Source organism: Crotalus tigris, unplaced genomic scaffold (genome assembly GCF_016545835.1).
Source record: "Crotalus tigris isolate CLP2741 ecotype Arizona unplaced genomic scaffold, ASM1654583v1 scf7180000018945.517086, whole genome shotgun sequence".
In the NCBI taxonomy this organism is placed as follows: domain Eukaryota; kingdom Metazoa; phylum Chordata; class Lepidosauria; order Squamata; family Viperidae; genus Crotalus; species Crotalus tigris.
Genome location: NW_024097289.1, coordinates 175,992 through 188,632, shown reverse-complemented (window position 1 = coordinate 188,632; position 12,641 = coordinate 175,992). Strand labels below are relative to the sequence as shown.

Genomic DNA, 12,641 nt, shown 5'->3' with positions numbered 1-12,641 from the left:
TGTTAGTCAGAAAGGTGCTATCAGGCTTCTCCTGAAATTACTTTGGGAGAAACTACCAGTCCAAAGCATAAAAGCCATATGGCCATCTATAATTGATTAGTATTATGGTAACTCCAGTCAAGTATTTACTTTTCCTGCAATGTGATCCACAGATATTGCACACAGTTTGTACAAACATATATTCTAAATTATGCATTATGGAATCTTACAGACAAAAGTTCATGATTCATTGATTTAATTGCAGCAAATCAAGTTTGGCCATGTAAATAAACCTCAAAGCAATAAAATATTAAAACTCTCAAATGTTTTTGAAGCATAATGTAGCTGATTTAAAGTGAGTAATGTATATCATATAGATTGTATTTCATGGCTACATTGCCTCTTTTTTGTTTCTGATTTACTCAACATATGAATATTTAGTACTGTAGCCTGAAAAATAATTTGTCCTAATAAAATTTGACTGGCCTCAATACAGTAGTCCTCAACTTAACAACTGTAATTGAACCCAGAATTGTGGTTGTAAGTCATATTGTTCATTAAGTAGGTTGCCACATAACTTTGCCTAGTTTTAAACACTTTTTTGCAGCAGTTATTAAGTGAGCATGGCAATTGTTAAGCAAATCCATTGTAGCTGATGGGCATTTTTTTCTGGAAAGTGAAACTAAACACTGGCAAAAAAAGTCATAAATTGGGATCACATGAAAATAGGACCCTGCAAACAACTGTAAATGGAAACAGGCACCCAAAATATAATCACATGAGTTTGGGGAAGTGGCCACTGGAATTTCAAAACTAGCTTATAAGTAGTTCTGGGGAGGTCTGTCATAATGTTGTATGGTTGTTAAGTGACTACCTGTATGCATTTTCAGGCTTGCATTTTGTTTCAAGAACCAACTTTATGCTGCTTTTTAAATAATAATAAATAAGCAAAATATCTAATAATATTGCATGATCTATTTTTTAAATTGAAAAGCCCTTCACTTTCATTGATTTTCTTTCTTCTTGCTTTAATAAACAAATGGACATATGTATTATTCCTCATGTAATCTTGCTTTTTGCTGTCTAAAGCTGTTACTACTACCATTAAGATTACCAGAAGGACAAAACAAACTTTGATCTTCAATTATTAATGAGTTTGTTAAGGTGGAGTGTCCAGAACTTTGAATTTGTTCTTTCTAGATTTTCTAGCTGGTAAATTTAGGCCTTATGAGTTTTAGTTTAAATGTTTATATTTTTTTCTTTGCTAATTTTGAACAGCTTCCTTTCCTTTCTCAGATTCCAGTCTTACAACTACCCTCACTGACAGTTCCTACCCATTTTTGGGGGGATTATGGAAAGTGATAGTGTCTTTATGTACTATTTATATAGCACATGAAATAATAATAATAATAATAATAATAATAATAATAATAATAATAATAATAATAATAATAATCCTTCAAGCTGACAACATCAAGCACACTGAAGTCAAGAAAAAGATTAGAGGTGAATATATCAAGAGAGTGAAGAAGATCTTAAAGTCCAAACTCAATGGAGGAAATACCATAAAGGCAATCAACACCTGGGCAATTCCAGTCATTAGGTACACAGCTGGAATAGTGGACTGGACTCAAGCAGAACTAAAAGCAATGGATAGGCAGACCAGAAAAATAATGACAATGAATCATGCCCTTCATCCACGCAGTGACATTGACAGACTTTATCTACCAAGGCAAATAGGTGGGCGTGGAATGCTACAAGTACATCAGATGGTTGAAGAAGAAAAAATGGCTTTGGAAGAATATCTGAAGAACAATGATGAAGATGCACTGAAATTAGTATATCAGGAAGGCTTACTGACTACTGGAGAGACCAAACTGGCCTACAAGAAAGACCAAATGAAGAACAGAATAGAGCAGTGGTTCTCAACCTGTGGGTCGGGATCCCATTTGGGGTCGAATGACCATTTCACGGGGGTCACCAAACCATGCTGTCCGCCATTTTTTCCCTTTTCCCTAGCTGTCCTACTCCCTCTTATTGGTGGCCACACCCACTTGGGGGTCACCACAACATGGGGAACTGTATTATGGGGTCACGGCATTAGAAAGGTTGAGGATCACTGGAATAGAGGCATGGGAAGACAAAGCACTACATGGCCAATACATTAAAAAAATAGCTGGGAAAGCAGATAATAACAAGACCTGGCAATGGCTAAGAGCAGGAAAATTGAAGAAAGAGACCGAGGGACTAATTCTGGCTGCACAAGACCAAGCCTTAAGGACAAATGCATATAAAGTCAAAATTGAGAAGACAGCAAAAGACAGTAAGTGCCGCCTATGCAAAGAAGCTGAAGAAACAGTGGACCACCTGGTAAGCTGTTGCAAGAAGATTTCACAAACTGACTACAAGCAGCGGCATGACAAAGTAGCAACAATGGTGCATTGGAAGATCTGCAAAAAATATCATTTGCCTGTAAGCAAAAACTGTTGGGATGATAAAATAGAGAAATTCATAGAAAATGATAAAATTAAACTGCTCTGGGATTTCAGAATTCAAACAGACAAGCACCTGCAACATAACACCCCAGACTTAACAATTGTCGATAAGAAAGACAAAAAAGTCTGGATAGTGGACGTGGCAGTGCCTGGAGACAGCAGAATAGACGAGAAAGAACTGGAGAAGGTAACAAAATACAAAGACCTACAAATAGAAATAGAAAGATTGTGGCAAAAGCAAGCAAGGGTAGTACCAATAGTGATAGGCTCCTTGGGTGCAATCCCAAAACAACTGGAGCACCACTTGAACACCATTGACATTGACAAATTCGCTGTTAGTCAATTGCAAAAGGCGGCCTTACTAGGAACTGCTTCCATCCTACGACGGAACATCCACATCTGCCTATCCCAGGTCCTGGGTAAGGACTGGATAGGTAGACAAAATGCCAAATCCAGTCTGAACATCTGGTTGACTGTGCGATGATCCATAATAATAATAATAATTAGGGATTCTTTGGTTGGGCTATTTACTAATGGTCCTTTGGCAGCTTCTTCATTGGGGTATTGCTTATTTGACTTGGTTTGAAGTTGACCTTGGAGTTAATCTATGCTGATTTGAGTGCTGATTACTGGTGGGGAGGTGCTGGAGTCTTTTTCTCTTTTGGGCTATTTGATTGTCTCTTTTGCATAGTTTATAGATGTTGTTAATGTCTATGTGTCTATTGATGGCTGATTTGTCAGAGTGTCAGACTTCTAAAAATTTCCTGGCTTTTTGGGATTTAGTCTGGTTTACGATTGTCACATTTTCCCAATTGAAACTATGGTTAAATATGTTGTGAAATTAAAGAATTTTCGTCATGCCTTTTGACTGCCTGTTGGTATTCATGGATACATCCTGCCAGTCTTCTTCCTGTTTGTCCTACATAGTGGGACAAACCACCAAACTCTCCACAGAGGTGTAAGAAAATATTAAACAAAGCATCATTCCACAGATCAGAAGATGACAGAAACAGAATCAATTTACAACAGGACAGAATAGCCCTCAGAAACCTAAAAAAGGACCAGACTATCATCATCCTACCTGCAGACAAATAATGATTATGGCCAGAGTGTAATACTAACAAAAAACAAAAGAAATACTGGAGGACAAAGAAACCTGTATCCCTGTGAACATCAATAAAATACAAAAACTAGACAACCAGATCAAGAGAACCCTCAGTGAACTCACTAAGAAAGGCCAAATTGCCAAAGAAGAACATTGTGGATGAGAAGCAGTGGACTTTTACAACCACCTGGAATCAGCATAGCACAAAAGCCAACTAATGCCCTTCAAAACATCCTAAGCAAACCAAAAGACCCAGCAACCTCAGAAGAAAAAAACAGGAGTCATCTACAACATACAATGTAAGAACTGCAAGAACCACTATGTAGGACAAACAGGCAGAAGACTGGCAGAGCGCATCCATGAACACCAACTGGCAGAAAAGGCATGATGAAAATTTCTTTAATTTCACAACATGTAGACAGATTTAACCATAGTTTCAACTGGGAAAATGTGACAATCCTAAACCAGGTCAAATCCAAAAATGTCAGGGAATTTCTAGAACCCTGGCACTCTTGACAAATCAGCCATTGGTAGACACATAATCTATAGACTATGCAAAAGAGACGATCAATCAACCCAAAAGAGAAAAAGTCTCCAGCACCTCCCCACCAGTAAATCAGCACTCAGATCAGCATAGATGAACTCAAAGTCAACTTCAGACCAATAATCAAATAAGCAATACCTCAAAGAAGAAGTTGCCAAAGAACCATTAGTAAATAGCCCAACCAAAGAATCCCTAAGATTGCCCCCAGCCACACAGATAGGCAAGAATATAAACTGACAGCAAACAGCACTCCTTACTAGCACTGATGAAGTTACCTAGTTAGGGTAATGAAACGTCTGCAAGAAAACAAGCAACCCTAGCTACAAATATTCTCATTCATTGGTTCCATATCTGTTCTTAATGCTGCTGCTGATTATTATCACTTTGTTTATTAAATTATTGATGCAAGTATATATTTACATCATAATCAGTGAGGATGGGCTGAGGATGAACTCCAACATGAGTCCCAAAGCTGGTCCCAGTCACCGAACCAGATTGAATCCTGCCATATAATCAGTCATAAAATACCCTTTGTTTCTTAGAGTGAATTACACAGATTCATTGCTTTATATTTGTTTTCTAACGGTGTAAATAATTGGTCTACTTAGAATGAAATATAATGTGCTCTGATTGGAAGTAACTCTTCTGCTAGTAATTTCTTCATTTTTTTCTTCTTTTATTGTACCTACATATACCCTAATACTTAAGCTTAGTTTGATCAAATGTATTTCTTGTTTTTAGTTCTGATAGTAAGTTGTGCTTTAGATTTGTGCTTTTATCAAAAATTTCTGAATTTTAGAAAATCATGTACAAGACTAAAATTAATTTTAACTTTAACTCTACTCATTCAGTTCTCTACAGTTAATCTCGGCAAATAATACTATAATTTATGGTACTGGGTATTTTTTATGACACATTAGTTTAAAAAAATAAGCTTGGTTCCAGTAGATTTTGGAAAGTAATGGCAGACTGAAGATGGAAAGCTAATGATCTCAACAAAAAAAGGAGCTGATTAACAGATTGGCTCCCTGGAATTTCCCGGATACAGGGTTCTCCCACTTCCTCTCTTAATTATTTTTTGAAGTTGATTATTAATGATTTTCTGGATATTAAGTCAACTTTCATCCTACTGCTAAAATGTCCTTTTTATGTGAGTTCAAGGATTAAAAAAGTAAACTTTAATTTTTGGAAAACAGCAAAAAGGGATTAGAACAGGGATGTCAAACTGCCCGCCCATGGGCTGGATGCATCATAGTGAAACCTCGCTCACCCCATTGCCAGCAATGGCAAAAAAGTTGTGATACGTTGTGACACATCACATGACATTGCGGTTTGATAGCCCTGGGTTAGAACATTGATTCTAGAAGGTTAAGGGGCTGGATGGATTTGAAAGAATATTTCCTATAGTCCATTTAAAACTTTACAGAAGAATAGAATAGAATAAAATAGAATAGAACAGAACAGAACAGAACAGAGCTGGAAGGGACCTTGGAGGTCTTCTAGTCCAGCCTCCTGCTCAAGCAGGAGAACCTATACCATCTCAGACAGGTGAATTTCTAGTCTTTTCTTTAAAATCTCCAGTGATGAAGCGCCCACGATTTCTGGGGGTAAGCTGTTTCACTGGTTGATTGTCCAGACTATCAGGAAGTTTCTCCTTAATTCCAGGTTGCTTCTCTCTTTGACCAATTTCCAACCATTGTTTCTCGTCCTTCCCTCTGGTACTTTGGTGAACAACCTGGCCCCCTCTGCCTTGTGGCAGCCCCTCAGATACTGGAATACTGCTATCATATCTCCCCTATTTCTTTTTTCTTTAGATTAGCCAAACCCAAGTCCTGCAGCTGTTCTTTGTATGTTTTAGTCTCCAGGCCTTTAATCATCTTAGTTGCTCTTCTCTGAATTTTTTTTCCAAACTCTCAACATCTTTTTTGTGATATGGTGACCAATATTGGCTGCAGTATTTCAGGTGTGGTCTTACTAGGGTTTTATAAAGTGGTACTTTCACATGATCTTGATTCTATGCCTCTGTTTATACAACCCAGGATTGTATTAGCTTTTTTGATTGCTGCTGCACACTGCTGGCTCATATCAAGTGATCATCCGCTAGGACTCCAAGATCACTTTCACAGTTACTGTTTTTAAGCCAGGTCTCACCCAATCTGTACCTTTGGTTTTTCTTACTTAAATGTAAGACTTTGCTTTTTTCCACAATGAAACTCATTTTGTTGGATAGGGCCCATTGTTCAAGTTTGTCAAGATCTTTTTAGATCCTGAGTTTGTTTTCTGGGATGTTGGCTACTCCTGTCAGTTTGGTGTCATCTGCAAATTTGATGAGGTCCCATTCTATTCCCTCATCTAAGTCAATGATGAAGATATTGAAGAGTACTGGGCCTAAGACAGAACCTTGTGGTACCCCACTGCTTACTTCTCTCCATGTGGATGTAATGCCATTGAGGACTACTCATTGAGTACAGTTTATCAGCCAGCTACAGGTCCATCTGGTGGAGATGTTGTCTATTCCACCTTTTCCTAGCTTACTTAGGAGTAGATTGTGGTCTACTTTGTCAAATGCCTTACTGAAATCTAAGTATACTATGTCCACTGCGTTTTGCTGGTCTTCTAGTTTTGTCACTTTATCGAAGAATTAGGTAAGATTGGTTTGGCATGACCTGTTTTTAACAAACCCATATTGGCTACTAATTATGACTTTGTTTGCTTCTAGGTGTTCACTGATCTGTTTTTTGATTATCTTTTCTAGGATCTTCCCAGATATTGATGTTAAATTGATTGGTCTGTAGAATATATGAAGATTTTGAAATTAACTGTACAAAAATGTCCATGGGAAAGTTTTGCTGATTGGAAAATAAATATATAATAATAAAGGAGTTTGAAGATTGACTAGAGGGAAACAGAGAGAATTAAAGATTACAATTAAAGGAGAAGACATCCATTAATACAATGGAGCTATCCTATTTGACAATAGAATACATTCAGGCTCTTTGGGAAGATTGTACTTAGAACTTTGATACTTGTTTGATACTAAAAAAATGGATCTAACAGAAACTATAAAAAAGAACAGATCTTTCTAGATGAAACTCAGGATGATTTAAATGTGGATTTGAAAATGGATTTTTTAAAAATGCCAGATTACAAAAGTGATATGGAAAAAGATGTTGTGGATCTGAAAATGGATTTTAAAATGCCAGATTACAAGAATGGTATGGAAAAGAATGTAACAATAAATTTGCATTTGAGACCAGCTAATATCATAAAAATAAAGGGGACATACAAATAATAAATCAAAATAATGATCTGCAAAGCTTGCTTATCTTGGATATACAAGAGGGATGTGCAAAACTAATGAAGTTGATCCTGAAAGAAGATAAAGAAAAATTTATAAAAAATCAAGTTGTAGGACATTACTTGACAGGAATAAAGATAAAGTTTTTTAAAAAGTAAACAGAAGTCAATGTATTTGACCATGTTTAAAATATATTTGTTTGATTTCTGATAGCTATTAATGGGGTTTCTTTTTGACCAGGATTGAATGACAAGACATTAAAGATCTTTTTATAATGGGGAGAAGGGTTGTTTTTTTTTTTTTGCTTTATTTCTTAGCGAATGTTACTATTTCTAATAAACCTTAGTAGCCTTTTGCTGATTAAGTCTGAGAGATGAATTTTTACAATTTCATTATTAATAAGGAATGAGATCTGGAAACAAAAACTAGAGTCTTGAACTTTAAGAGAGCTAATTTCAATAAACTTAGAGAGGGCTTGGGAAGGATTCCATGGATGAGAATCCTCAAGGGGAAAACAACTCAAGAAACTTGGGAAACTTTGAAAAATGAGATAATAAAAGCCCAGTCTAGCACAATACCAACAAAGAGGAAAAATAACAGCTCTCAAAAGAAACCGGCATGGCTGCATAAAGAACTTTCTGACAAATTGAAAGATAAAAAGGACAAGTATAAAAAGTGGAAAGAGGGACACATAACTAAGTCAGAATATCAGCAAATAGCCTGAGCCTGCAAAGATGAAGTAAGGAAAGCTAAGACTCAAAATGAACTAAGGATTGCGACCATAGTTAAAAATAACAAAAAAGCTTCTTTCAACATGTCAAAAACAAGAAAAAAGTGAAGGAAATTATTGGTTCATTAATGGGTGAAAGTGGCAAGAAGGTGACAAGTAACAGGGAAAAGCAGAACTATTTAACTCATTTTTTGCATCTGTCCTTACACAAAGGGAAAAAACAGACCAACCTAACTAAAATAGTGTGATAAAAACAGAATAGAAACACAAGTTAAGATAGGCAAGAAAATGGTAAGTGAGCACCTGTCCAGCCTAGACGAGTTCAAATCACCAGGGCCAAGGCTCTCAAGGAACTGGCAGATGTGAGCTCAGAACGACTGAACTATATTTTTCAAAGACCCTGGAGCACTGGGGAACTACCGGAGGACTGGAAAAGAGCTGATGTAGTCCCCATCTTCAAAAAAGGAAAAAAAATGGATCCAGGAAATTACAGACCTGTAAGGACCCACCCCACTTTGCATCTTAAGAAGACAGAACTCTTGGAATAATTCTTCCAACAGGAATCCTTTATTAAGAGAAAATGGTTGCAGGCGTTCTAGACAGGACTTGGGATCCAAGCTCTCCGATTCAAGGTTTTAAGGGGTTCCCCAGTAGCCCCACCCAATCAACCCCCTCTTTCAGCGACAGTCTCAGGCATTACACTTCCACCCCCTTTTCATTACTGCCCGGCTGGATGGAGACTTCAAAGAAACTACATGAAAGGAAATGGCCCCATTCTTTTTTTTTTTTTATTGAAAAATTTTATTTTTTAAAACATACAATCATTTATAAAAATACAATAAAATTTTAAAATAGAGAACCCCCCCCTTACCCTCCCTCCCACCCCCACCCCCCCTCCCTTCACTTCCCAGAGCAGAATACAGGGTTAAGAAAAAAAAAGAAAAAGAAAATTATAATAATTAAAAAAAAGAAAAAAAAAGAGAAAGAAAAAAAAATATCATAATTAACCTTTAACTCCATAACTTATAAAACAATTCTCTATAATATTTGATATTCATTCATAAAATAAATAAAACTTTTTAATTCCATATTTTTTCTGAATATAATCTATCCACCTTCCCCATACAGTAATATATCTTTCTTGTGTATGATCCTTTAAATAGGCAGAAATTTTTGCCATCTCTGCAAAACTAGATACTTTAAATACCCATTCTTCTAAAGTAGGCAAAGAATCTTTCTTCCAATATAAACCTACTAGTAACCTTGCTGCAGTTAATAAATTCAACATCAAAGTAGTTTCTTTTTCATTTAAGTCAACAAAAATACCAAGTAAAAATAGTTGAGGAGTAAACTTTATCTTCTTTCTAAAAATCTTTTGAATGTTCCACCAAATCATAATCCAAAAAGCCTTTACTTTTTTACAATTCCACCAAATATGAAAGTATGTCGCATCATTATTGCCACATCTCCAACATTTGGGCTGTATGTTGGAATACATACAAGATAATTTTTTAGGATCTAAATGCCATCTATAAAACATTTTATAAAAATTTTCTCTCAAATTTTGAGCTTGTGTAAATTTAACATTTCTTATCCAAATTATCTCCCATAAATCCAATGAGATCGGCTCCTGTATATTCTGAGCCCATTTAATCATACAATCTTTAACCAATTCTGTTTCCGGCCCCATTCTTATGGTTAATTCTTTTGCAATACACACATTCAGTTCCTTAGAAGTATACTGAAGGAAATGAGGGCCATAAAGCCCCTTTGTTCTCCCCCTTCTTTCCCTGTTATGGCAGAATCCAGAGAAGGCAGAATTGGGGTTTTCTATATTTGATAACTAGAGATGAAATATAATTGGATTCTGACAAGACCTATCAGCCTGATCTCAATACCTGGGAAGATTCTGGAAAAGATAATCAAACAATGTATCAGCGAACACCTAGAGGCAAACAAAATCATTACTAAAAGCCAACATGGGTTTGTCAAAAACAGATCATGCCAGACAAATCTTATTGCATTCTTTGACCAAGTGACAAAATTAGTGGACGAAAGGAATGCTGTGGATATAATTTACTTGGACTTCAGTAAGGCATTTGACAAAGTAGATCACAACCTACTACTGGATAAGATAGAAAAATTGGGTTAGACAGCATCACCACCAGATGGATTCGTAGCTGGCTCACCAACCATACTCAGTGTGTGATCCTCAATGGAACTGCATCTACATGGAGGGAAGTGTGCAGTGGGGAGCCCCAGGGCTCTGTTCTGGGCCCAGTGCTCTTCAACATCTTCATCAACAATTTGGACAAGGGGATAGATGGGGAACTCATCAAATTTTCAGACGACACCAGGCTGGCAGGAATAGCCAACATTCCAGAAGACAGGCTTAGGTTACAGGAGGATCTGGACAGACTTGAACACTGGGCGCTATCTAACAAAATGAAATTCAATGGTGAAAAAAGTAAGGTTCTACATTTAGGCAAGAAAAACAAAATGTACAGGTATAGTATAGTGGGTATCTTGCTCAATAGTAGTAACTGTGAGAGGGATATCAGAGTCTTACTGGACAATCACTTAAATATGAGCCAGCAGTGTGCTGCAGCTGCCAAAAAAGCCAACACAGTGCTAGGTTGCATTAACAGAGGGATAGAATCAAGATCACGTGAAGTATTAATACCACTTTACAATGCCTTGGTAAGGCCACACTTGGAATACTGCATCCAGTTTTGGTCACCACGATGTAAAAAAGATGTTGAGACTCTAGAAAGAGTACAGAGAAGAGCAACAAAGATGATTAGGGGACTGGAGGCTAAAACATATAGGAAGGTTGCTGGAATTGGGTATGTCTAGTTTAATGAAGAGAAGGACGAGGGGGGACATGATAGCAGTTTCCAATATCTCAGGGGCTGCCACAAAGAAGAGGGAGTCAAGCTATTTTCCAAAGTGCCTGAGGGCAGGACAAGAAGCAACGGATGGAAACTAATCAAGGAGAAGCAACCTAGAACTAAGGAGAAACTTCCTGACAGTTAGAACAATTAATCAGTGGAACAACCTGCCTCCAGAAGCTGTGAATGCTCCAACACTGGAAGTTTTTAAGAAGAGACTGGACAGCCATTTGTCCGAAATGGTATAGGGTTACCTGCCTGAGCAGGGGGTTGGACTTGATGACCTCCAAGATCTCTTCCAACTTTTTTTATTATTATTGATCATCGCACAGTCAGCCAAATGTTCAGACTGGATTTGGCATTTTGTCTACCTATCGAGTCCTTACCCAGGACCTGGGATAGGCAGATGTGGATGTTTGATGGTATTACAGATATCGTCGCAGGATGGAAGCAGTTCCTAGTAAGGCCGCCTTTTGCAATTGACTAATAGCGAATTTGTCAATGCCAATGGTGTTCAAGTGGTGCTCCAGTTGTTTTGGGATTACACCCAAGGAGCCTATCACTATTGTTACTACCCTTGCTTGCTTTTGCCACAGTCTTTCTATTTCTATTCGTAGGTCTTTGTATTTTGTTATCTTCTCCAGTTCTTTCTCGTATCCTCTTCTTGTTGGACTTGATCTGTAGTAACAGATCATTATTTCTTTGTTTTCAATCACTGTGTATCTGCGACAGGTAAATACCTTTTATTCCAGTAGTTCTGCAGCTGCTGGGCCTGGTTGCTCAGCCAACAGTCCTGAGTCCTGTAACCCATTTTTCACCTGATATCCAGGAACTCCAATATCTAGCGCGGAACTTGTTGACCCGGGCGACATCCGAGCCGGTATGGCATTCTGAAATTTACGTCTCACCATATTTTTTATGGGAGAGACACTCTTTGTCTGACTTCTCTGATGAGACCTGTCCAGTATGGTTGAACCTCTGGCATAGCTTTCATCTTCCTCAGAGTAACAAGCCCTACAACCACGTCAAGGTAGTGCCTCACTGGGGGATTATTATTATTATCGATCATCGCACAGTCAGCCAGATGTTCAGACTGGATTTGGCATTTTGTCTACCTATCGAGTCCTTACCCAGGACCTGGGATAGGCAAATGTGGATGTTCGATGGTATTACAGATATCGTCGCAGGATGGCAGCAGTTCCTAATAAGGCCGCCTTTTGCAATTGACTAATAGCGAATTTGTCAATGCCAATTGTGTTCAAGTGGTGCTCCAGTTGTTTTGGGATTGCACCCAAGGAGCCTATGACTATTGGTACTACCCTTGCTTGCTTTTGCCACAGTCTTTCTATTTCTATTTGTAGGTCTTTGTATTTTGTTATTTTCTCCAGTTCTTTCTCTTCTATTCTTCTATCTCCAGGCACTGCCACGTCCACTATCCAGACTTTTTTGTCTTTCTTATCGACAATTGTTAAGTCTGGGGTGTTATGTTGCAGGTGCTTGTCTGTTTGAATTCTGAAGTCCCAGAGCAGTTTAATTTGATCATTTTCTATGACTTTCTCTATTTTATGATTCCACTAGTTTTTGCTTACAGGCAAATGA

General features: G+C 37.5%; 1 protein-coding gene across 4 annotated transcripts in view; it reads left to right on the top strand.

Moving 5' to 3' along the window:
- The window catches only part of ZBED1 (zinc finger BED-type containing 1), a 304,298-nt gene that overhangs the window by 125,707 nt on the left and 165,950 nt on the right, over nt 1-12,641 (top strand). The gene's annotated exons all lie outside the window — the stretch shown is intronic.